Source organism: Leopardus geoffroyi, chromosome B3, assembly GCF_018350155.1.
Source record: "Leopardus geoffroyi isolate Oge1 chromosome B3, O.geoffroyi_Oge1_pat1.0, whole genome shotgun sequence".
Taxonomy (NCBI): domain Eukaryota; kingdom Metazoa; phylum Chordata; class Mammalia; order Carnivora; family Felidae; genus Leopardus; species Leopardus geoffroyi.
Window position 1 is genome coordinate 118,249,737 of NC_059337.1, and position 26,771 is coordinate 118,276,507.

The 26,771-nt window shown below is 45.8% G+C and overlaps 1 protein-coding gene and 1 pseudogene across 6 annotated transcripts in view; one reads left to right on the forward strand and one right to left on the reverse strand.

Moving 5' to 3' along the window:
- DPF3 (double PHD fingers 3) overlaps nucleotides 1-26,771 on the reverse strand; it is a 267,179-nt gene that overhangs the window by 223,735 nt on the left and 16,673 nt on the right. Inside the window, exon 1 of one of the 6 annotated variants that reach the window (XM_045451447.1) lies at nucleotides 20,609-20,800. The exons of 4 other annotated variants lie outside the window; for them this stretch is intronic. The gene's annotated coding sequence lies outside the window, so the exon portion shown is untranslated. Of the gene's footprint in view, nucleotides 1-12,585; nucleotides 12,870-20,608; nucleotides 20,801-26,771 lie in introns of those variants that run through there. One more of the 6 variants, XM_045451448.1, reaches the window with a different exon arrangement.
- On the forward strand, nucleotides 4,216-6,143 carry LOC123584058 (annotated as a pseudogene).

Genomic DNA, 26,771 nt, shown 5'->3' on the forward strand with positions numbered 1-26,771 from the left:
GGTTCACAGAGCTGGAGAAAAATGTGAGTGAAAACCCCAGGACATAGCCACCTACAGAGCCAGGCTAGCCAGCTGTAGGATCTCCATGGCACCAAGAAGTCAAGACCAAGAGGTCAGCTAAGGTTACGAGAGCCAGGCAGGAGGAATATGACCACCTGCCTCCTTACCCGGGAGGCTAGCTCCTACCCAGGACCTTAGATGCCCCACTCACAGTGCTGGCCCACCTCTGCCAGCTTCTCCACAAGCACAGGTGGGGTCCTAAGCACTTAGGAGTCTTCCAACATGTACTCCCTTCTCTAGGTCCACCCCATTTCCTGGGAGTCAATTAGATGCTTTTAGGGAGTCAAAAATGATGCCCATTGTGAGATGCTACTTTCTACCAGAGTAGTGTGTGGTCTGATTCCAAAAGCTGGGGATGAAAAGAGTATGAAAGCTCCTCGGACCTCTGAAAATGAGACAGTGCCGAAAACCGGTGGAAACCCATTGTCCAATAGCTTTATTTTTCCGCTAAAATCTACCCACCGTGTGAGTTGCCGAGGCAAGTTACGTCTCTTGTTCTGAAGCTAGGAAGGTTCTCTCTCCACATGACACCTGCAGGAGATGGAAAACAATACCCTCTGCATATCATAGAACACCAGCTCCCAGTAAGAGGACACCCCACCTCCTGCCAGTGCAGTACCCAGGCGGGGGTGGCTTTTCCACTTTTCTCTAGACAGGCCACCAGGGTCCTCTTCAAGGGCAAAGGACTCCCCAGCCCCTGTGAGGCCTCACTGCACACTGTTTATTTATCTATAATTTATTTATAATTTCTACAGCTTTTTACCTGGAGACACACCCAACAAGAAGGGGTCTTACTCTTCCCACAGAGGTCTGTAGACCATGTACTAAATTCACTTGTTCTTACTCAAGCTATAGAAAGCTGACCTTGAAATATCCTATCTAAGATCATCTCTTAGGTCCAACCCAGGCCAACACAAACTGATTCTATTTTTTCAAAACACCAGCCCATTCAGATAGCCTTGTCTGTCTTCATTAACATTCTCAGTGACGAGAAGGGCCAGGGTTCAAGGCCCAAGGTTGCATCTAGAGGCCTATAGGAAGCTATAAAACTGAGAGATTTGGCCAGTCCACGAGCTATCCTTGAGTCACTGACCTTCTTGACACATTCTCACTCCCTGGCAGTAATAGCTTAACACTTCCTGAGCATTGACTCTGGCTCAGACCATATCCTAAAAGCATCACATGGGTTGACTTATTTCATTCTTATACCAACCCTGGGGTACATGGAAGGCAGCTATGCTCACCACTATACCACCAATGCTGCGCAACGCTGTGGTAACTGATAGAACTGGGATTTTAAACCAGAAGTGTGAGTTCAAATCCCAAACTCCAATGAGAGCCACAACATAGTTCTCGACTCAAGGATTACAGCTGGTGCTATTGAGAGGAGCATTCACTTAACTGTTAGGAGCGTTCATTTGTCTCCCCATCTCCCTGAATCACACATTGCTAACTTCCCTCCAGTATTCATTCTCCCTTCTGCCTTCTTATAATAACCTCCAGTCCCAAGTTTTGCCTAAGCACATGGCCGTCTGCTCCAGACTACATTTCCCAGCATCCTTTGCAGCCATATGACCAAGCTCCGACCAATGGGTTGTGAGTGGAAGCTCCTTAACTGCAAGCTGCTGGCCTTGGATTTCATCACCTCCTATTACCCACATCCTGAAACACAGGCTTAGAGATGCGAAACAGTAAAGAACCAGGGTCCGTGAATGATTTCATGTACCTACTTTGCCAGTTTGGTGTGCTTGCCCTAGGGTTTACATAAGACAGAAATAAACCTCTGTCTTATTTAGCCATTCTCTTTGGAGATCTGTGTTACAGCAGCATACTCTCTATGTTAGATTCAGTACCTTAAGGCCCAACTCATCTTATTCTACTCAACACCCCCAAAACCCCTTCTTAGCACTAGGAACATAGTGGTTACTCAACAAATATTTGTTACATGAGTGAAAACACCGTTATGTAAACCAGGTGATACTGGGCCCAAACAGACTTAGCTAAGCTCTGTAGATGACCCTTATCCAGGTAGGTACGATATCTCCTGCTTTTCTGGCAAGTAGGAGCTCAGGCCAGAGAGTCTGTGTTTAGGGAAGCATTTGCAGTAGGGGAGGAGTGAACTTTTACTGCATCTGTTGTCGACTCTCTGCTGAGATGAAGGATTTTGTGCTTAACCACAAGTTAGCTGGGGTCACTGCTTGTCTCATAATAATAATGAGCTCAATTTGAGCACTTACTTTGTGCCAGGTCCCACACTAAGCACTTCACACACATTAAGGCATTTGTTTGCATTTAATCCTCCTGACAACCCGACAAGGTAGGAACTATTATTGTTCCCAAATGAGGAAACCAGGCGCAAAAAGAAGTTCACTAACTTGCCTGGGCCACGTGGCTAACAAATGACAAAGGTCAACTTCAAACTCAAGTCGTAGGAGACCTAAACTTATTCTCTTCTCACCCATCATGCTACTCTGCCTCTTCATGTATGACAGGCTTATATTCCCAGCTATGGTTCCAAGTTTGGAAGGCTGGACCGAGGATCGTGCTTTTCTGAATAGATGCGCAATGCACAGAGCACCCAGTGTGGCTGTGACGCTTTTCCCCTGGGCATGGCTGGTGAGGAGCTGCACACACCACCCCCACCCCCCACCCCACGCCAGCACAGAGCAGAAGGCAAACAGTCTGAGCCCCCTGGTCCACTGAGCTCCTTCTTGCTCTCTCCTGGGCTGTCCTCACTGCCTCTTGACCTCCACACCCTGCCGCCCCTACCACTGCCACCCACAGCTTTTGCCCTTTCCCTCAGCCACCTCACCTGGATTGGCCCTCCCACCTGCTTCCATGCACAATTCTTGCCTGGCCTTGCAACAGTCCTCACTGAAGCCAGCAGGTACAGATCTGCCTCCCCAGCCTGGTAATGGTGTGGTCCAAGCTTCACTTCTCACCTCCACCCCAACTCTGTCCTCACTTTCATTCTTCACCTACAACAGTTCCCTCCTCCTCATACCACAAGCTCGGCAAAGTAGAGTCAGTAGTCAAGTAGGGAGACACCGAGCAGGCTTCATCCCAGAGGTTGCAAACCTAGGACCGACAGGCCAAACATGGCCCCCAAGTATGCTTTGTTTGGCTGCACTCTGCTTTTTGAAAATTGAATTCATTACATCAAAAGTTGTTAGGGTTCACATAAAAATTCAGATTTAGAGCCTCTCTTAAAAAGTGAGGAGTCGGGGCGCCTGGGTGGCGCAGTCGGTTAAGCGTCCGACTTCAGCCAGGTCACGATCTCGCGGTCTGTGAGTTCAAGCCCCGCGTCGGGCTCTGGGCTGATGGCTCAGAGCCTGGAGCCTGTTTCCGATTCTGTGTCTCCCTCTCTCTCTGCCCCTCCCCCGTTCATGCTCTGTCTCTCTCTGTCCCAAAAATAAATAAAAAAACGTTGAAAAAAAAAAATTAAAAAAATAAATAAATAAAAAGTGAGGAGTCTTGGCGACACTGGAATCACCTTCCCATGTGACAAATAGCTGAGCTGAATTTGGACATCCGCTGGATGGGCATGAACTTCTAGCTCACCACCATCTTCTTCACTCCTTATTCTACGTTTCCCATCCAGACATCCCTTCACTCACTTACACAGCAGGCCTGGCCTCTATAGGCACTTGATTTGGCAGTGCCCGTTGTAGTGTCTCCATTCAGCTGATGATGTGATGAGCACACTGAGAAAGGGAGAAGAGCTGATGATGTGATGTGATGAGCACACTGAGAAAGGGAGAAGAGAAATTATTCTTCCAGGTCTTGAAATTATTCTTCTAGGTTGAGTGCACCCACAAATCTATGGCTGGCTCTCATCAGACAATACTGATCAAGCTCCTGGGTGCCCCAGGCCCTGTCCAGAGCATCACAGGTGTTCGAGCAGGTGTTGTCCCTGCTTTTGCCTAGTCACCACACTCTTCCACACTGCTACTCTAAACACATAGGTATGCCAGAGAAGGGCACTTTCTTTTTTCTCAATTTTTTTTAAGTTTTATTTATTTTGAAAGACAGCATACGAGCAGGGAACACACACAGAGAGAGAGAGAGAGAGAGAGAGAGAATTTCAAACAGGCTCCACGTTGTCAGCACAGAGTCCAACACAGGGCTCAATCTCACAAACTTTGAGATCATGACCTGAGCCAAAACCAAGAGTCAGACACTTAACTGAGCCACCCAGGCACCCCAGCACTTTCTTTTTTCAACACACACAAGCATCTCTTGCACTGTGTGCCATGATCATCTGATTCTTCTCCTCTCACGAAGACTAACTTCTCTCAAATCTGTCATGCGGATTATATACCCTGAACCTGCCAAGAGGTGACCTTTCTTTAAGTAATCCCCTCTGGGCCTGAATCCTGGTGATGAGTGTGTGCATAGGTGTGTACATGTCTGTACTCAGCGTATGCTTCTGGACTAACACTCCTTCCCCTCACTAATTTCCCAGACAGGTCAGAAGTCAGCATGTGCCCCAGTCGGTGAACCAGACAGCGTCTGTTCTGTTCCACTGCCCCATCAAAGGGGACAGCAGCGGCTGGTGCTTGCCTTGATGGGGTGAAGGGTCAGGGTTGCCAGATCTTCGATTTTGCAAGAAGCCAGAAATATTATTTAAAACAGGCAAGCAGTGGTTTCTATTAAAAAGACCTAGTGCTTAAAACAAGCCCCCAAGAGCCTGAGACACTTTATGGGGATCAGGTGCTAGAGGGGAATGACAGGAAATGAAGGCTCCCCTTGAAATGCCCCCTTGGAAGAGTCAGCAGCAGGTCCTCAATCCCCTGCCATGTCCTGACGCCCATCTGAGGACACAGAAGAGGACCCAAGTGTGCTTGGCTGGCTTTGTCCTCCAGCCTCGTCCTCCTTGATGATAAGACAACTAAGGCGTCTTTGACTTACGTTGTTTTAATTCCCTGTTTGTTCTGGGCTTAAAACAAACCTTCCTTCTTCCTTTTTCTCAACCACCTTCTCCCTAGAACCCTCAGGTTCTTAACTCACACTGCATTTCTAGATCCTTCCAATAAGGAGGTTGCAGCTTCCCGTTTCTTTGATTAAACAACTTTAATAAAGAATTCGCGGATAAGGCGGCTCTCATGAAGGCAGCTAAGGCGAGGCTGGAGAGCGCAGAGCCGCGCATCATGCCTTGCACTGCCCAGACTAGCGAACAATACAGTCAGGATGGCTAAAGGTGATCCCAAGAAACCAAAGGGCAAGATGTCTGCTTATGCCGTCTTTGTGTAGACGTGCAGAGAGGAACATAAGAAGAAAAACCCAGAGGCCCCTGTCAATTTTGCAGAATTTTCCAAGAAGTGCTCTGAGAGGTGGAAGACAATGTCTGAGAAAGAGAAATCTAAATTTGATGAAATGGCAAAGGCAGATAAAGTGCGCTATGATCCGGAAATGAAGGATTATGGACCAGCTAAGGGAGGCAAGATGAAGAAGGACCCTACCGCCCCCAAAAGGCCACCGTCTGGATTCTTCCTGTCCTGTTCAGAATTCCGCCCCAAGATCAAATCTACAAACCCTGGTATCTCCGTTGGAGATGTGGCAAAGAAGCTGGATGAGATGTGGGATAACTTGAGTGACAGTGAAAAGCGGCCTTACAACAACAAGGCGGTGGAGCTAAAGGAGAAGTAGGAGAAGGATGTCGTTGAGTGTAAGTCTAAAGGAAAGTTTGATGGCGCAAAAGCGTCCTGCAAAAGTTGCCTGGAAAAGGGGTGGAAGAGGAAGATGAAGAAAATGAGGAGGAAGGGGAGGAGGAGGAGGAGGAAGAGGAGGAATAAAAAAAAAAAAAACAACTGTTTATCTGTCTCCTTAGAGTAGGGAGGACTGACATTGATACCTCTCTTATTCGAGGCGGGTCTGTTGCCCTCGTTAAGTTCAATTACACAGCTGGGTCATGGTCATATTGTAGTCTCTTCAAAGTGCTCTAGAAATTGTCAGTGGTTTACGTGAAGCGGCCATGGGGGTCCGGAGCACCCTGAAACGTATCAGAGTTGTACGTATGTCCAAACATTTTTATTTTAATTTTTTTTATAATTTTTTTTTAATTTTTTTTAACATTCATTTATTTTTGAGACAGAGCATGAACAGGGGAGGGGCAGAGAGAGAGAGGGAGACAGAGAGTCTGAAACAGGCTCCAGGCTCCGAGCTGTCAGCACAGAGCCCGACGCGGGGCTCGAACTCACGGACCGTGAGATCATGACCTGAGCCGAAGTCGGCCGCTTAACCGACTGAGCCACCCAGGTGCCCCTCTCCAAACATTTTTAAAATGAGAAGGCTCTCGTGTTCTCCGCACTCTGTGCACTTTGCTGTTGGTGTGACAAGGCTTTTAGAGATGTTTCTGGCATTTTCCCCTTTGAATTTGTAAGGTGGTGTTAACTCTATGGTTATGGGCTAGAAATCCTGAGTACAATTCTCAACTGTACATATCTATAGTTTGTAAAAAAAAAAAAAAAAAAAAAAGGACAAAACCACTGAGACACAGTCTTCATGCTCCTTGCTTGGCTTGAGGCTGTGGGGGAAGATGCCTTTTGGAGGGGCTGTCGCTCAGGGCGTGCACTGTGAAGCTGGGCCTGTGGACACTGCAGTGGGCATCTGTTTAGCTTCAGGTTGTCTTGTTTCTGTATATAGTGACCTAGCGTTCTGCTGCCGTTCTTAGCTGTGGAAAAGGGGCAGCGGTGGGGGGAGACAGTCAGCTGGCACGAGAAGTGTTTGCATCTTTTTTAGTTAAGTGAGGTAGTTTTAACCTGTTTGCTTTGAAACAAACTGTAGAGCTCTTCACGGTCAGCAAAGCAAAGAGCCACTGCATCGATGAAAGTTCAGAGAACCTTCTATACTAAACACAATTTGCAACGTTCTGTTATTTTTCTGTATGTTTAGAATGCCAAAATGTTTTTGAAGTTAAATAAACAGTATTACATTAAAAAAAAAAAAAAAGAATTCACAGATATGAAAGTGCTTATCATGAAGCAGGTAACATCCTTTTCCTCCCCAAATCACACACAATTACCATATAAATGGCCTGGCAAAGGGACTTCCTTGAGAGGTGGCAGATTCTAACTACTCTTACACTTACAAAGCTTTAAAAAAGAGAGAGAGGGGTGCCTGGGTGGCTCAGTCGGTTAAACGGCCGACTTCGACTCAGGTCATGATCTCACGGTCCGTGAGTTCGAGCCCCGCGTCGGGCTCTGTGCTGACAGCTCAGAGCCTGGAGCCTGTTTCAGATTCTGTGTCTCCCTCTCTCTGACCCTCCCCCGTTCATGCTCTGTCTCTCTCTATCTCAAAAATAAATAAACGTTAAAAAAATTTTTAATAAATAAAAATTAAAAAGAGAGAAAGAGAAAAGAACAATTTCCAAATGAGAAAATGTCACAGACAGCCACAAACTGACTTCCCAAGGGATGCAAATACCCTTTCTCCAAGCAAAAAACACGGAACGTACAAAATGTCCACGTGAGGGTCTGTGCCTCCTATGTGGGCAGTCACCCTTCTACTGAGGGAGAGGAGCAGCCGGAGGGTATGCCCCAGAAAGGCGGCCAATGAGAGGCCTGCTCGTGTTGCGTCCGGATTGGCCAGGCCTGGCACCAGCTCTAACTGGGACCAGCTTTGAGGACAGCAGAGACTTGATAGGATTCTCTCTTCAAAGCATAGAGCAAACATCAATTAATCCTCAAAAGACGCTTTCAAGGAGAACATTATCCCTTTTGAGGATGTGGAAGCTAAGAGGTGCCGCAGGTAGTTGAAGGGAGGGCAGAGGAGAAAACAGAGCACTGGGCTCCGAGCCCCAGATCCGGTTCTCCAGAGAGAGTCAAGTTGCGGGAGAAGAATGGACCCACAGAACTGGGGCAAAGGAGGCGACAGAGAAGCTGCTTTGGAGGGTGCCCCTCAAGGCTCCTGCTGCTTCATCCCAGAACAGGCTGCACAGTGAAACACAGCCAGATTCCTATGCGTGCACCAGTCTGGGGAACCAGAGAACGAGTTCAGATTATGGGACCTTCTTCAGCCTAATGATCACTAAGTCTGTGGGAGGAGGAAAAACCGAAATCGGAATCCAATTTGCCATAGTGAGCCTGTTTCCGTAACCCCACCCTCCCCCCTTCTTGACAGGGGGAGGGGAGTATGTCTAAACACAGGGGATGCCCTGCCTGGCTGGTCTTTCCATCTCAAGAGAACTCATGCAGAGCTTCCTGCCCCTCACACTCTTAAGGATCACCGCCAGTCGCTGTGCCTGGCAATAAACGTCACACATTCTCACGTTACACATTTATTCGACCTTTAACCTGTTGCTCTGAGATACCTGGAGAAATTGTATGCCACTGATCAAATGTTATTAAAAAAACACCCCACAATCTCTTCTCCACATGCAGTCAGTGTTACTACCTTACACGCTGATTCCCATGGTCGGCTGGCACTTTGTTAAAAATTTAGATTAACTTTCTTTGCCACACACTACACACTGTTTGCCTAAAGAAAGCCCAGGCCATGTGCAAATTATAGGCTGATTAGAGATATTTAAATGTTTGTAGGAAGGATTTTCCTAAAGGGTCTGAATGAGTTTTCTCTCAATTTACCATTTAGTCAAAGAAATAAAGGAAATTACCCTACAACTGAATTTTTCTTTCTTAATTCAACTACCCAACACCCACTCTAGCATAGCCACGCATATATATATATATATATACATGTGTATATATATATATATATATATATATATATATATATATACACATGTATATATATATACACACACACACATACACACACACACACACACACACACATATATATATATACATATATACACACACATATACCTTAAAAACCATAGAAAATATCTGGAAGTGATTAATCACTAAATTCTACTCCTGAGACCATTATTACACTATATGTTAACTAACTTGGATTTAAATAAAATAAGGGGCACCTGGGTGGCTCAGTCGGTTAAGCATCTGACTTCGGCTCAGGTCACGATCTTGCGGTCCGTGATTTCAAGCCCCATGTCGGGCTCTGGGTTGACAAGCCCAGAGTCTGGAGCCTGCTTCGGATTCTGTGTCTCCCTCTCTCTCTCTGCTCCTCCCCTGCTCATGCTCTCTCTCTCTCTCTCTCTCTCTCTCTCTCTCTCTCTCTCAAAAATAAATTTAAAATTTTTTTTAATTTTAATAAAGAAAGAAAGAAAAATTTTAAAAAAGGAAAATATCTGGAAGGATATGCCAAAAAAAACAAAAACAAAACAAAACAAAAAACAAAAGAAAACAAAAACAACCATGTCCTTAACAGTAGGGAGCAAAATGGGCAATCAGAGAAGAAGTCTTTTTTTTGTTGTTGTTCTTTTTTGTCTTGTTTTATGCACTTCTTCTATGCATTTTTTTTTTACAACCAGCATGTGACTTTTTAAATGTTTAAAATTATAAAATGAAAAAGTTACCTTCAGATCCTTTATTTTTCCCCAAGTGTGGCATTTTGTCCTGATGCCTATGCAAAGTAAGTCGGTAGATTTTGGAAACATCTTGTTGTCTTTTACCAAAAAATTACAAACTCTCATCGTAATACTGTTAACACTCAGGTCATTTCATCCAGAATGCACCACGCTGAGAAAGGACAATTCCTTGCAACCCACTTCGCAGAGGAGTCTGAAGCCGCATCAGGCAAAACTAAGTCAGAAACAGAGCTTCAAGACCAGGAGAATGATTCAGGCTTCTTGACCTGACTGGCTTAAGCAAAGCCTGAGAAACGCAGCTGAAAGGCTGCCATCCTGCACTAGTGCGACCCGGCTCCCGTTCCCACTCCGCCATCCCTATCACTGGCCAGAACACACGAATTCACAGAACCAACCAATAGGCTGGAGTCCCTCCAATTATTAAGATCATCTTCTTCTCTTAAAGAATGGGCTTTTCCAGTGACACCAACCGCTTCCATCATTGAAGTGTTTATCTAGAGAATATTTCAGTTGGAAGCTTGAGAAACAGAGAATTTGAGGTTACTCAAAGAGCCCTCACCAGTTGCAAAGTAATTAGCAAAGTGGGAAAAAAAAAAACAGCGTTGGAGTGATGAGGCCAATAGGAATATCCGATTCGTTTACAGGATTTTTCACTGACACCTGCTTTTTGCATGAATAAAATTAGATACAGTTGCTCTCAGCAAATCAGTGATCGGGGATCCGAAATGCAGGAGAATACATGTTCTGGGTCTTTTGGACTCCGGGTATTTGGCAGAGACAGGCAGCGGGATCTAATTGTCCATATTCCATCCTGACCCGGAAATGAAAGCTCCCAGTCACAGAAGTTCTGTAGCTAATCGGTTACCAGTCACACTTCACTCCTCGCTGTCTTTAAAGTCACCAGGGGGAACCCCAATTTGCAACAGACCAAGATGCATTCCTTTTGGGGCACAGATATCCTTCCAATGCCACTATTGCCCTCTCCATCCTGACACTGACGTAGAAACGAAGGGAAGCAGGCTAAGAAAACCCTCCCCTTTGATATTAGTAAGAATTGTGCAGTCCCTGGATGATCAGAGCCCAGGCTACACAGGACTTGAAAGAACGATGGAGACTTTGATATGGAATATAAAAAAGTAATGGGCAGGAGAGGCAGGCGGACCAAACTGGGAGGCCCAAGGCCCAGCTTCTGCCAGCTCCAGCTCTGACTTCCCCAGTGACGATGGCTCTGATTTATGAAGCAAAGATGATAGATACTTACCTCTCTACCTTTTTATCTGAGATGAATGAGATAAATTTCAAATGGTTTGTTTGCCATGACCCAATAATAATAATAATAATAATAATAATAATAATAATACAAATGAGGGAGGTAGGAACTGAGCCCACCCTCTGCCTTCTTTCTCAAGAGATTTCACATGTGGCATCTCATCGTTACCCCTGGTGAGATAATGGGTCGCTATTATTATTATTAGCCCCATTTTATAGAAAAAGCAACTGAGGCACAGACTGGTGACCTGACCAGGGCAGCATGGTTTGTAGAAGAAGCATTGCCCTGTTCAACACACTGAAATGCATTCCAGTGATTCTGGTCTGTGAAGACCTCTCTAGGTTGTGCCTACAAGACTTGGCCACCTGGGAGACACAACACTCAGGCCTCCTCCATAACAGCCACGAACCTTCTCCTTAGGCTCACCCTGCTTCTATGCAGCTTAGTTTGCAGGGAGACTTTTAACTAAGACATTCTCAGAGTCCTGCTGGGCAAGACACAGAAGGGGGTGGGCAGGGGAGGCAATGGACTCTATATAACCCATGTGTAAATGTGGTCCAAAGCAAACACCCACAACCCTTGGTCCCTAGGCAAGGAGAAAAGATAGCACCAAGGAGTGCACCAAGACACCAACAGCTGCTGTTGGGGGCGGGGGGGGGGGGGGGGGGGGCTTCCTACCTCAGGAATGTTTAATGGTTTAAGGCATGAACTATTAGCAGGAGCCCCAAATCACCAGCACCCAGGTGTAAATTCTATTCTTAGGGAATGTCAGGAGTCTTATGTTCTAGAGTCTAGATCACCCACTGCTACTAAAGAGCAGAGTGAATTGGAAGGAAAGACAGAAGATAGTAATGAGTGGCTTTTATGGCCTGGCCTATTCTTTGGGGCTTCACATAGCTCATCTCAATGTGACGGCCTCGGGCATGGCATGACTCCTCTTAACTTTCTCCACCTATGGCACAGGGAGAGATGTCTAGGGCTCCTTCCATCCCAGATACATCCTCAGTTACCACCACAGCCCAGTTCCATTACTCCAATTCTCTTCTGCAGGTATCACAGGATGCTGCTGGTGGTTCTCCAGCTCCACGAAACCCTCTCCCCGGACTCCCCCTCTCTGGGGCAGGAGAGCATCTTTCCATCTTCTCTTATCACTCCTGTTACAGCCAGCAGGATGGACAGATACACACATACACACACACACACACACACACACACACACACACACACACTTCCCAGAACATCCTCAATTTACTCAGGGATCCATGAGGCAACTTTGGGGGAGTCAAGAGGGGTGAGGAAGGAGGGGAAGAAGGAGGCTCACGGTGGTAGACTGGCCACTTCCAGTCTGCTTTGTGAAGGCCCCCAAGCTTTGAGGGGTGCTGGGGAAGGAAGCTACAGTTGAGGAATGCAGGGGGACCGGGCAGACCCATGTGGAGCTTGGATCCCACCCCATAGGAGACAATGTTTTCGAAAGAGCACACGTTTGACCAGGGAAGAAGAGACTAAGCCCAGGCTTAAGAGCATATCTGTTTTCTCCCCACCTGCCCCCCTTTTCCCAGCCTCGACTTGGAGCAAATGGTTAAGCCAACCCGAACCCAGAAGTGTGAATAATACATGGAGCCAGCTCGCAAGCCGCCCACACAGGAGGGCATGTCGGGCTGCACAGATGGCCCTCTCACGTGCACAGGCCATAGCTATGCTGTGGGGGGCTGAGATTCCGGGGCAGCCTTTATGCTCCTCACTAACCATGTAAGAGAAAGTGGGGCTCCCCAAGAGAGCCATGAAATGTGGGGTGAGGACTTACGTGTGGACAGGAGAGTGCCAGCCATCCTGGGGCAGACACCAACAGCTGGAGTGATTTGTTAGCCCTTTTTTCGTGAGTTAATTTGCTTCCAGCAGATTCCATTAGTGACCTGACAGACCCAGGGCCTGGAGGAGGGCCCTGAAAGAGCTGCTAACTCAGCAGACTGAAGGCCAGACGTCTTGCACCCAGCCCTTTGCCCGAGGTTTCTATTTGAAGAGCTTAGAACAATTATTTGCAAAGCTCTTGTTAAGGCAGCACCGCTGAACTACGTATAGGCAGAAGACACATGAACCTTGACCACTAAACATAATCCGCCAACCAGAAACTGGCGCAATACAGGAAAAGGATTCCCACATGTAATAATCTCTCCTTCCCAATGGCAGGAATGAAGCGAAAGTCAAAGTTATAAACTGGGTTCCATCTGAACCTGAGCGGAGGGGGAAGGGAAGAGGGGGAGGGTTGGGCTTTCTTTGAGTTCCAGTTGACATTTCCAGCAGAATAAGAAAAGAATCATGCTATTAGTACTGCTGCTGCCGTTACAACACAAATAATGATAACAACCACAGTTAATGTTTGTTTGGCACCTGGTACACGCCAGGAACTATGCCATAAGCTTTTTAAGCATTATCTCGCTGACTCTTCGTAACAGCCCTCTGAGGTAGGAAAGCTGCGTGGGTAAGAGACATCACACCGCAACTAAGTCATGGGAAAAGATCCAGAGCGGAACCAAGCCCAGGGGCGTCTGACTCCAAGCTGGTGCACGGCCCCACTTTGCTCCACAGCTCAATCCCAGGCTGGAGAAAGAGCAAGGAAACAGGATGCCCAGCCCAACATGTGCCCTACTAGCTGTCGGACCTCAGCAAGTGATTTCAACTCATGGGCCATCCTATTCCACAAGACAGCTGAGTGATTTCTTAAGGACCCCTTCCATTCAAACCATAGTTATGGACCACCTGGGGCACACAGAGGGGGAGGTGGGTGTATAAACACAACTGAGGAATGGCCCTGCCCTCCAGGGATCTGCTATGTAAAAGTCTTAGGTGCCCTTTCAGCTCTAAAATAACACTTAGCAATTCTTTTAATATAAAGAAGTATTTGTGACAGCATTTATACCCATCTTCTCTTTGTTCTGTGTGAACATACGCATGGAAAGGTATCTGAAATGAAGTTCATCTAATGGATTTAGTCCATTTTTGCTCTCACCTTGTTATTTTTTTGTGTTGCTTGAATTTTTAGTAACAAATATACATTTCCATTAAACCAATGGAGTCAGTTTTTAAATACTGCTAAAACAATAATATATAAGTGTGTGTGTGTGTGTGTGTGTGTGTGTGTGTGTGTGTGAAGAAAGAAATGTATTTCATCACTAACTGGATATTTTATAACATTAATAAATTGTTGGGGTGCCTGGGTGGCTCAGTCAGTTAAGCGTCCAACTTCGGCTCAGGTCATGATCTCGGGTTCCTGGGTTCAAGCCCCACATTGGGCTCCGTGCTGACAGCTCAGAGCCTGCAGCCTGCTTCAGATTCTGTGTCTCCTTCTTTCTCTGCCCCTCCCCTGCTCAGGCTCTGTCTCTCTTTCTCTCAAAAATAAATAAACATTAAAAAAATTTTTTTTAACTCGGATGAGATTGTAACTATATTTTCTAAAAGAATCTTTATTTTTACAGGTACATACTGAAATTTTTACAGATAAAATAAATGATGTCTGGGATTTATTTCAAAATAAATAAGTCCCGGTGTGGAAGGGTAGGGATATTTCCCAAAAGCTAAGGTAAGCCCCCAGCTGGCAACCTTTTTGCCTGAGCATTTCCCCATCTTTGGCTAACTCTTCCCTTTGACTATCATAGTCTAACTTCGTTTGTCCTCTGTGGCTTCCTTCCACCCCCACACCATTCCCCAAAACCTTCTAGAATCACCCATCAAGTCTGCTGGTATATTCAGGTGCCCAGGCCATTCTATCTGACCTTACCCTTGCCAGAGGACAGAAGGTATGGGCCTGAGAAATACTCCCACACACCACTGTTCAAAGTCAACTACCATCAGATTCTGTTCACTCTAGAGACAGAACAGCTTGACCGGTGGGGCGGGAGGCACCTTTCATTTATTCATTCAACAAATACTTGTCAATCACCTACTTTGTGCCAGGCACTGAGTCAGGTGCTGGAGAATCAGTGGTAAACAAGACAAAACTGACACCTTCACAGAGTTTTCATGCTAGACAAGGAGCCACTTTAGATGTATCCTTCCCAACCCTCCAAGACTTAGGGTCAGGAGTACATTTTCCAGGACATCCCTGAATCACCTGGGATATTGTCCAAAATAAGGAAAGACATGATCTGATGCCAAGACAGAGAAAACCACCCAACTCCCTACCCCAATCCAATTTCCCAGTTCATGGGACACAAAGACCAAAATGGTAAAGACTACCAGGTGAGTAAATGATGTCAGACAATAGCGCAACCAGGCCACAATGTTCCAGGCCCACCAGTGTCATATTCATATCAGAATTTTTGTAACCTTTGCTGCCACTTTGGCAAAAGTTTCTCATCCACTTCTGAGGTTAAAATAAGTAAAACTTGAATAGCATGCATGAGTGTAGCAGTTTTTAAAAACAAAACTTCCCTGCCAGGGATGACTTATATAATCTATATAACCACGGGCCTCCTATGTAAGTGCTTGGTCATGGGAAAATGTTTAGCATTGTTCAGCGGTCACTTATACCTGCACTTGGTCACAAGGACTTCCAAATCAAATTTCTAAGCAAAAAAAAGTTCCATTTGGAAAACTACATTTTCCAATTTTCTTGCTTTATCATGACAATGCAAATAGAGTGTCATGAGTAAGGGTTTTAATTTATTCATCAAGATATAGGATCTATTCTCATATTAGTTGTGGATTTACCATTGTTCTAATAAAAATGCGTGCTTTACACAGTTTTCTCCATTGACTCTAAGCTCCGAAGGGCAAAAACCATCTCAGTCCTACTCTTGTATTACAACCAGCACCTACCATGTTGCCTGGCATATAGTTGATGCTAGTAAATATTTCTTGAATTGAATCCAAACATGCTTTTTTAAATGATTTTTTTTTATTATTTTAAACTCAATGGCACAGCCCAGAGATAGTTCCCTGTGCCTATGGATCAACCAGTTTGCCATCCAGGTCCCAACAAGACCCTAATCTCCTCCCTGAATGGAGGTCCAACAGGGGCAGGCCCAACAATGCCCCGGCCTATTGGACATTTCTACCTGGATGTCAAATCAGCATCTCAAGCCAACCAAGGGCAAAACTGAGCCCACACACACCCGCCTCCACTCTCTCACCATCTTAATCCCATTCTTCTACATGTTCGAGCCAAAAACCTTAGAGTCACCCATGATGCCTCTTGTTGTCAGACCCTACTTCCAATTTCTTCGCAAATGCTGTCATCCTTATCTATGAAATGTATTCAAAATCCGGTCATTTCCCACAACCTTTACAATTACCACCCTGCTCCTACCCACTGCCTCCTTACTTGTCCCCTATTTGGCCCCTGATTTTCTCCATTTACTCTCAACTCAGTAGCCAGGGTGACACTATAAACATCTTCCAGTGGGTTCCCAATACCAAAGAGAAGCCAAAGTCCTCATACTACTCTCCCTCTGTCTTGCCCTGCTCCAGCCACACTGGCCTTCTTGCCACCCTTCAAAACATCACCCATGATTCGCACTTGCTACTCCCTCTGCCTTGAATCTGCTTCTCCCAGATGACCCTCAAATGACACTTTTCAGTGGCCACCTTATTTTAAACTGTCTTCCCCCAACATCCCCTGTCCCAACTCCTTGCTTTGGTTGCCTTCATTTACCACCATCTCATTTTTTTTAATGTTTATTTATTTTTGAGAGAGAGAGACAAAGAGTGGGGAGAGGCAGAGAAAGAAAGAGAGGGGGAGAATCTCTAGCAGTCTCTACACTGTCAGTGCAGAGCATGATGTGGGGCTCGAACTCACGAACCATGAGATCATGACCTGAGCCAAAATCAAGAGTTGGACACTCAACCAACTGAGCCACTCAGGCGCCCAGCCACCACCTCATTTATTTACTTACTTAGGCCACCATCTGTATGCCCCACTAGAATGTAAGCTCTAGGAAGGCAAGGATTTCACCCATTTTGCTCATTGCTTTATGTCCATCACCCAAAATAGCACTGAGTGCTCAATAAATATTTGCATTAACAATCTCAGGATACATGGAAACATTCTTATCTCTCCATTATGGAGGGAAGATCACAGAATCCTCTGAAAGACGTATGATTCAATTCATAACAAAATATAGATAGACTTCAGGCCTTTCTCAAACAAATATGCTCTAATGCATTTCGACAGGGAAGGAAATCTCATTTCATTTTTACTCCCTCTCGCCCTTCCTAAGTCAGGGTCCACCTGCCTCCTTCTCAGCCCAAAGCTGGAAAGCATCCATTCAGAGGATGTAGGAGGAAGTTCAGGTGTCACAGACCCGAAGGCAGTTACTACCCACAAATTGGAGGGTAAGAGAAATGACCGACGAGGAAAAGAGAAATTAGCACGTAGATGAGAAACACATGTTTAAAATCCCATCCCAGGCCATGAGTCAGCTGAGTGAAGCTGGCACCAGAGTAACAAATTAATTTCATGACCCTGTTGCTTTCATTAGGTACTGCAGGGGGAAAAAAGCAGCTGATATGTTGAAAAAGTTTATGTATGTCTGCTTACATGTCTATATAGAGTGGTGTGGTAATAAAATGGGTTCCTTTCCAGTGAAATTTGGATATGCATTAGACCACCTACTGTGTGCCTCACACAGTGCAGAGTGCTGGAGACCAAAGTGCTGGAGGCAGTGAGGAGCTCTAGCAGGTGGAGGTGACTGGCATAGACACAGCTCACCAGAAGTGCCCTTGCTATGTATGGGCTCTGCAAGCATAAACAAAGCACTATGGGAGCCACAGGCGGTGGTTCTGCCTGAAGGAGGCGCAGACCTTGAAGGGCAAGTGGAAACTAGAGAGGGTCATCAGGCAGAGGTGTGGGGCTCAGAGGGGAAGTCCTGGCAGAGAATGTCACAGAAGCAAAGGCCAGGAGGTTGGAAGTCCCCGTTCTGGCATGATTCAAGCCGAGTCCACGGATCAATGTCAGAATGAGCTGAATTGTGAACGTCAGGCTAGGTAGTTTGGCAGCCTCCTCCAAGGAGTGTCCCCAGTCCCTCCAGGCAGAATGGATTCCTTCCCTGCTTTGTGTACACACTCCTCAAAGCACATCCCCAGCCCAGGGCATCAGCACAGGGTGTTGGCTGTTCCCTCTGCTTAGAATGCTTTTCTTTTCCCCCAGACACCTGCAAGCGCCACTCCCTTCAGTCCTGCAGGTTTCTGCTCAATTGTCACCTTGACTGAAGTTATCTCTGAACAAGCGTGCAAGGGGGCAAACTCACACATGTATACCCTTTACCTCACTTCATTCTCACCATAGCATTTATACCTGTGCATTTGTCCACTAGAATGTGAGTCCCACATGGGTAAGGACTTTGTTTTGTTGACTGTTGTGTCCCCAACACCTACAGTGTGTGGCACATAGTGGGAGTTCAATAAATATTTGACGAATGAATAAAAAGCACCTGTAACACTTGAATGATTTTTGACTATTTTTTATCTGTCCCCACCTGTAAGACTGAAAACTTATATGAAAGCAAACACTGTCTTCTACATTCTCTATCCTAGCACCTCTCACAGAGCTGCATAGAGTTGGTACTCAGTAAATAACTGATGGATGGATGGATGAATGGATGGATGAATGGGTGGATAGGTGGATGAACATACAGATGGACAGATGGGTGGATGGGTGGATGGATGGATGGGTGGGTGGATGGATGGACAGATGGATGGGAGGGTGGGTGGGTGGAAAGGTGGATGAATGGATGGATGGGAGGGTGGGTGGGTAGATGGGTGGATGGATGGATCCTATAATCATTAGGAGCCACTGGTGGTATAAAGGAACTGAACTATGCAGAGCCCTCCCTGTGGGCAAGGATAGCCTGACATGGGGACAGACTGCAGCTGGAAAGTCAATTAGGAAGCTCCTGCCTGTGTCCTTATGAGCACTAATATTGCCTAGGTAAATGGAGGAGGAGACAGAGTCCAGAGACACTGCCAAGGTCAAGTTAACAGGACTCAGGGACAAAGTAGGGGTGAAGAGAGATAGGAGCCAAAGATGACTCTGAGATTTTTACTCAAATAATAGTGAACCCTGAGGAGAATAAGCAGCTTTGGGGAAAGAAGAAGAATTCACTCAGGATATAAGTTTGAAAGAGAATACCCAGGAGAAAGGGAGTAGGCAATAGGATAGTCAGGAGGAAAGAAGATTGAATTGTGAGCACTGGCTGAAGCCATGGGAATTTACTCATTCTTTCTATTTTAAGCACCTTCCATGTCCCACGCACTTACTATATACTAGGCACCGTGGATATTACAGCGGCCAAGACAGGCAAGGCCTGTGCTCTCACAGAACTTACATTCCAAGGGGAAAGGCACACTAAAGACAGGTGAACAAACAAATACGTAAAGATAATTTCTGATGGTTGCATGCACTATGAAAAACACATACCAGGGTAATACACCAGGGCAACTATTGCAGGGACAGCATCAAGTGCAGTGCTCAGAGGAGGCCCCTCTGAAGAAGCGGCTTTTGCCACGAGGAGGCAGGGGGCAGGAATGACAAGGAAGTTCCTTGCTTCGTGGCTTCGATTTTCTTAAAGAAGTCAGTGGTAAAATCATCTGTTCAGAGCGAGAGGATGGAGTGGGTTTTCAGGTAAATGGAAAACCCTGGAACAAGTGCCGAAGAGAAGAAATGAAAAAGGCTCAGAAAAGAGGTTATGATGGGGCACCGAGGACCTAGCTGAGGGCCGAAACCGTAAATGTGTAAGGGAGCCTATCGATGCAGAGCGTACGCATATTTTACAAATATTATATATCGATGAAGCTTTATGTCCCTGCAGCTATATTGAAACCAGCATTAAGGCCCTAGGAGTGATCTGGAATCTCTATCCCTACTTGGGGTGAGATGGGTTTGCCGGAGTGTTTATTTGATTTTAATTAAGTTTGATGGGCTGTGAGGGTTTTCATTACGTGCTTTGACCAGGCACATTCCCACCGCCGCCACCCCCCGCCCCCACCACCACAGACCCCAGTTGCTTTGGTCTGTGTTCCTGCCACGGCCTCTCCACTCAAGCCATCCTGCAAATTAATCACCCTCAACGTCCATCCTGCCATACCTTAAATAACTCCCCAGCACCTACAGGATCAGCGCCAAAGTTTCACACTGATATTTATACCAGGTGCTTCACTGCCTGTCCAGCCTTCTCTCTCCCAGCTACCCAGCCATGTACACTGTGCCTTTTTGAACCCCTACCTGCTTTGCATGGACAGACCCAGGTTTGTGCCTCGGAGTCTTAGGCAAGTTGCTTAAAGTCTTTAGAGTTTTCTCCTCTATAAACTAGTTAACATTATCTGCTTCCCGGGAGGATTAAATGAATTAATGTGTGTGCACCACACAGCACAAGACTGCTGAGCAGAGTGTAGGTGTTCAAGATGGTAGCTGGAACTAGTGTAATTATTACTTTAAAAGGCTGCTTTGTGGGGCGCCTGGGTGGCTCAGTCGGTTGGGCGTCCGACTTCAGCTCAGGTCACGATCTCGCGGTCCCTGAGTTCGAGCCCCGCGTCGGGCTCTGGGCTGATGGCTCAGAGCCTGGAGCCTGTTTCCGATTCTGTGTCTCCCTCTCTCTCTGCCCCTCCCCCGTTCATGCTCTGTCTCTCTCTGTCCCCAAAATAAGTAAACGTTAAAAAAAAAAAAAAGAATTAAAAAAAAAAAAAAAGGCTGCTTTGTAATGATGCGGTTATTGTAGCAGCTAGCTCACGGCCACATACACAGAAGACACTGGGTCCGCGGCCCTTGGCATGGTTACCGTGTTCTCCTTTGGACCTCGTCTCTCGGTTTCCGGTGCGCTCTTCTTTAGGCTTACCTTAAAAGTTAACTTGCATCTCAGAGTCTTAGAGTCTTCAACTTATATTAATATTCAACATAGGTCTCGTCCCTCAGCTAGACAGGAAGTTCCTGAAGAACAGAAATTGTTCTGCTTTTCAGTATCTTCTTCAGCGTGAAGCACAGAGCCTTCCACTTCGGGAGGTGCTAAATAATTCTTGGTTGATGTGCCATGCTAAGAGGTTGATTCCCCTCTTAAAGGGAAGGCTTCTCTCTCCTCAGCTCCCTAGATTCCGCCCACCCATCAAGGCCTCCTTCAGCCTCGCCTCCTCCATGAAGCTGCCCGGTGAAACTGATTTCTTCCTTCTCTTCTACCTTCCTTCCCCATGGTTCCCACTATCTTGTCATACTTTGCCTTAGAGCTTCTAGACTTTTAGCGAAGGCAAAGCCAAGGGAGAATGCACACGCAGTCCCCTCACTTCCTCCAGTACTCATTTTGCAGGTGTATTCTTTTCTAGCTAGACCAGGAGAACTCCAGGCTACACTAAGGGTCTTTTTCACAAGGAGGAAGCCAAGGTTTGAGGTAGCCAAATACTGGTATTTCAACCATCAGGGCTCTGGACAGCTTTTCATAGGGGTTCTGTCTCCCGTGGCTTCATGCCGGAAAACATCAGGGCGAGAACAAAAACAAACACTAGAGTACAATGAGCTACCACCTCAGGCCTGTTAGAATGGCTAGGTATCAAAATAAGTGTTGGCGAGGAGGTGGAGAAAAGGGAACCCATGTGAGGAGGTGGAGAAAAGGGAACCCGTGTGCACTGTTGGGGGAATGTAAATTGGTGCAGCCACTGTGGAAAACAGAGTAGAGGTTTCTGAGAAAATTTTAAATAGAACTACCCTAGGGGTGCCTGGGTGGCTCAGTTGGTTGAGTGGTCCCACTCTTGATTTCGGCTCAGGTCGTGATCTCACTGTTTGTGGGACGGAGCCCTGCATTGGGCTCTGGGTCGTGTGGAGCCTGCTTGGGATTCTCTCTCTCCCTCTCTCTCTCTCTCTCTCAAAATAAATAAATAAACTTAAATATATATATATATATATATATATATACATATATATGTGTATATATATATAATTATATATTTTATATATAACATATATATTAAATATATATTTATATATTATATATTTTTATATATTTATAAATAAAATAAATAAATATGTATATTTTATATATTTATATATACTTATATATTTTTATATATATAATATATATATGAAAAAATAGAACTAGTCTATGGTCCAGCAGTGCCACTTCTGGGTATTTATCCAAAGCAAATGAAAACACTAACTGCACGCTCCCATCCACTGCAGCATTATTTACAATAGCCAAAACATGGAAACAACATAAGTGTTTATCAATGGATGAATGGATAACAAAAATGTGGTCTGTACACACACACACAAAGGAGTATTACTCCTCCATAAAAAAGAAGGAAATCCTGCCATTTGCCACATGGATGGACCTCAAGGGCGTTATGCTAAATGAAGTAAGTCAGACTGAGAAAGACAAATCCTGTATGATCTCACTCATACGTGGAATGAGAGAACAGATTGGTGGTTGCCAGAGGCAGAGGGTAGTGGAGGGTAATAGGTGAAGGTGTCCAAAAGGTACAAACTTCTAGTTATAAATAAGTCCTGGTGATAGAAGGTATAGCATGGTGACTGTAGTTAATAATGGTGTATTTGCAAGTTACTAAGAGAGGAGATTTTAAAAGTTCTCATCACAAGAAAAAAAATCTTTTAAGTATGTGTGGTGATGTCAGACTTATTTCGGTGATCTTTTTGCAATACATATAAATATCGAATCACTATGTTAGAGTGAAATTATTATATACATAATTAATTATATATTAATTAATATATTGAAATTAATACAACGTTATAGGCTAAATATATCTAAATTTGAAAAAAATTTTTTAAATAAATGAGGAAAAAAAACTTATTTTAAGGGAGGCAGGTATAAGGGAGGAAGGGCTGGAGGACCTGGGTTTCAAGCCCAGTTCTGTGCTTTTCCTAGCGGTGTGAGGCCTGACCACTATCCCAGACCTTGCCAGGCCTCTGCCACCATGTCTCGACAGTAAGGGAGACCACCAGTGATCTCCAAGGTATTTCCTAGGTCTGCAGTTCCAAGCTCTAGCCTTGCCTATGAGCTGTACTGTTAAGAGACAAATTGAGTCAAAAGAGCTTTCTCCCTCTCTGGTCATTAGCTGGTAGGGGTACTTTACAATCTTGTCTGATCCTTCTGCCCATTCTCTTATCAGGCATTTCATTCAATGTTTATTTTTTGAGAGAGTGAGAGAGACAGACAGAGCAGAGCAGGAGAGGGGCAGAGAGAGAGAGGGGAGACACAGACTCTGAAGCAGGCTCCAGGCTCTGAGCTGTCAGCACAGAACCCGATGCGGGCCTCGAACTCATGAACTGTGAGATCGTGACCTGAGCCAAAGTCAACACTCAACTGACTGAGCCACCCAGGCTCTGTCAGGCATTTCATTCAATGGACATAAAAATGAGAACGTCACAGGGCAAAGCCTGACTGAACCATTGAAAAGATGCCCACTCCCCGTCCCCGTTATGACTGTTGCACTTGGGTGATGGATTTGTGGAGGTTCTTTACACTATTCTGTTTACTTTCATATAGGTTTGCTATCTTCCATACTAAAAAGCTAAAATAATTTAAACCCACCTAATTCCACCCTTTCATGTACTAACTAGATACTCACTTTCTAGATGGATCTCATGAACCACCTCCTCCCCCCAAAAAGGTACTGAATCTTTTTTTTTAAAGGAACTACATCTGGAAATTATAAGGATTCACCTCACCTTGTAAACAGAGGCATGAGGGCCTGGGTGGCTCAGTCGCTAAGCATCTGACTTCGGCCCAGGTCATGATCTCATGGTCTGTGAGTTCGAGCCCTGCTCTGGGTGAGCACAAGCCCCACTTTGGGTTAGCCCCCTTTTCTCTCTCTCTCCCCATCTCTCTCTTTCCCTCCAGGGATTCTCTCTCTCTCTCTCTCTCTCTCTCTCTCTCCCCCTTGCTCACTTGCACCCACTCTTTCTGTCTCTCAAAAAACAAACACAACAAAACAAAACAGAGGCGTGAAGGAACAAAGGCACAGTGCGATGTTTGGGGGCAGCCGTGCAGCGCTGAGCCTCCTGCAGGCACCAGCTCCGTCACTTTGTAACCGCATCAGCTAGGAAAGGACGGCTACCAGATCCTTGTCTGCTGGAGTGCATTGTTGCCAGGCCTAAAGAAGACCATCTGTGCCTCCGAAGCACTTGGTCCACATGTAACCCCACACACACACAGTTAAAGCATCATTACGTTTGTTGTTGCAGGTGCAGGGCTACAAGAACAGTGGTTCTCAAGCTTTAGGAGGCATAAGAGAGTGCACAGCCTTCCCACCGAGATTCTGGTTTGGTGGGTCTAAGAGGAGGCCCAGAAGTCTGCCGCCTCATCAGTCACACAGGTGTGCCTCGTGTAGATAGTCCACACCTTGAGAGGCCCAAAGGAACAGTCTGGAAGAAGCAGCAGGGACAGCAGAGGGGACCAAAGTGCTGCAGATGCTACTTGGGAAGAAATTCAATCTCTCCAGAGAATCAAAAACGTCCAGGGTAGGGGATGGGGTGTCAGTGTCTTTAAACTACCAAATGGGACTGGGAATGATACGAAGGAGGAAAGCAGTTAAAGGGGAAACTCCATTGTCCCGGCCTTTTCCGGCTCATGCCCTGTCCTTCATGTACATGCTCATATCTTATTTTTATTTTCTAAATTTTGCCCAGAAAAGTCTCCTCAGAACTCACCTGTCCCGTCCTTCCCAGGGCATCATGCTAAACCTCCCTGTATTTCCAGGGGGAAATTTTTAGAACGTGAACTGGATCAAGGCACTTCCTAACTTAAAACTTCTGTAACTGCTCACTGCTCATAGGGAAAAATACACACCTCTAAAATTCCCATCAAGTCCTTTGTGTTCTGGCCCCTCCTGAATTCTTACCATACCATGAGCTCTATTTTCTCTCCTTCTCTGGCTCTCCAGGCACAACAGCCTTCCCTGCTCCTTCTAATGTGTCACAGGACCTTTGCGTGTGCCATTTCTCTGCCTGGGATAAAATGTTGCCTCTTCAAGGAAACTTTCCCTCAATACACTAGACCAGAACAGTGTTCCCTTCCATACTCTCCTCCGTTCTCCTGGCTTTACAACAAAACATAGATCCAAATTTTATTTATATATGTATATGATTAGTGACCATCTCCCCAACTGGACTATAAGTTTTATAAAGATAGGGTCCATATTGGATATGCATGTCATTGTATATCCAGTGCCATAATAAGTGGTACATTATACTTGTTCTACTACTATAAGAAAAATGCCAAGTGCACTGTGGTCTGGAGAGACTTGTGAATAACACAGAGAAACAAGGCATAAGCTGGAGGGGTGCCTGGGTGGCTCAGTCAGTTAGGCAACCAACTTGACTTCAGCTCAGGTCATGATCTCACGGTTTGTGAGATCAATCCTTCCATCTGGCTCTGCACAGACAGCACAGAGCCTGACTGGGATTCTCTCTCCCTCTCTCTCAAAATAAATAAATAAACACTTAAAAAAAAAAAAAAAAAAAAGACACAAGCTGGAGACTTTGTGACGTAAATGACAGGCCAGAGTGAAATGGTGCACTTTCTCCTGGACGTGGTTGACTGAGAATCTTCTCCATTATCACAAGAACAGTGGTCACCAGACACAAGATCTCAGGCTCTCTTAAAAAAAAAAAAAAAAAAAAAAAAAAAAAGCATCTGTCCAGGACTGTCCCCAGAGGATGATGAGAATGTGACTTACCCCTCAGGGAACGTGGGGGCTGGAAAAGAGGCCAGAAATGACTGAGGACCAACCTTCTCAGTGCCCTTCCTGTCATCTCCCTGGAAATGTATCTTTGTCCCTCAGTAGCAGGACTCAGAGAGAGCAGGGAGGAGAAGGTCACAGACAGAAACGATCTTCCTCCCTCCTATCTGGAGCCACAGAAACAGGCGAGCTCAGGTTATCTTTGTGCACGCTTCTTTTCCCCAGAGACGAGTGGCGGGGTGGGGGGGGGAGGTAGGGCAGGCGGGAAGATTTAGAACAGTCAATTCAGAAAACAGGGTAGTTTTCTGCTGGGTCATCAGACCCAGCCCATTCAAGGGCTGCAAAATGAGCTGAAGTTTAGGTTCCCACTAGGCCACTGAGTCCCATCAATTACACCACGTGGAAAAAACTTTGGACAGTTAAAAATAACATAGGGGTCTGGTGTTTGGAAGATCTGGAGTGTGGAATGCCAGCTTGTCAAGTACAGAGTGCTGCCTACCAAAAGCGTGTGCTAGGAACATGCATACACACACCCACCGGGACGGAAGGGCCACAGAAGCGAAAGGCGCCCACCCCGGCAAGAGTGCACAGACCAACTCTTAATGCCACCCACTTTGGTCCGAAGGACTTTCAAGCCCTCTTCCAGCTGTGGAAGGGGCGGAGCTCACCCAGGAAGGAAGCACCTTCCTCCCCCTTGGAGGAGGCAGCAGAGGCTGGAAACCAGGAGTTCAGTCACCAGTCACGTCAGAGTCAGTTCACCCCTGTGTGTTGTTCTGCAGCATCTGGGACATTCTTTTTCTTTCTCAGAAGGACCCAATAGCAGCACCGAGTAAGTAGCATGCAATAATCTGAACTCCTGGGCAAGACATCCTATAGATAAACCTGTCTCAAAGTCTCCTAGCACATTTCTTCTAATAGTAAAAAATAATAATCATAATGCCATAGAGTTCTAGAACTTCTTTGTTCTAAGGAAATCAGAGGCTCTCTTACCTATTATCTCATTTTCCTTAAGATGTCAATGTGGGGAGAAAAAATCAGCTAGTACATCTTTCCATTTTATGGATAGGAAAACAGGGTCCCTGCAGGGACACCTGGGTGGCTGAATCGGTTAAGCGTCTGACTTCGGCTCAGGTCACGATCTCACAGCTCATGGGTTTGAGCCCCGTGTCGGGCTCTGTGCTGACAGCTCAGAGCCTGGAGCCTGCTTCGGATTCTCTGTCTCCCTCTCTCTGGTCATGCTCTGTCTCTCTCTCTCTCTCAAAAATAAATAAACATTTTTAAAAAAATGTTTTTAAAGAAAAACAGGGTCCCTGT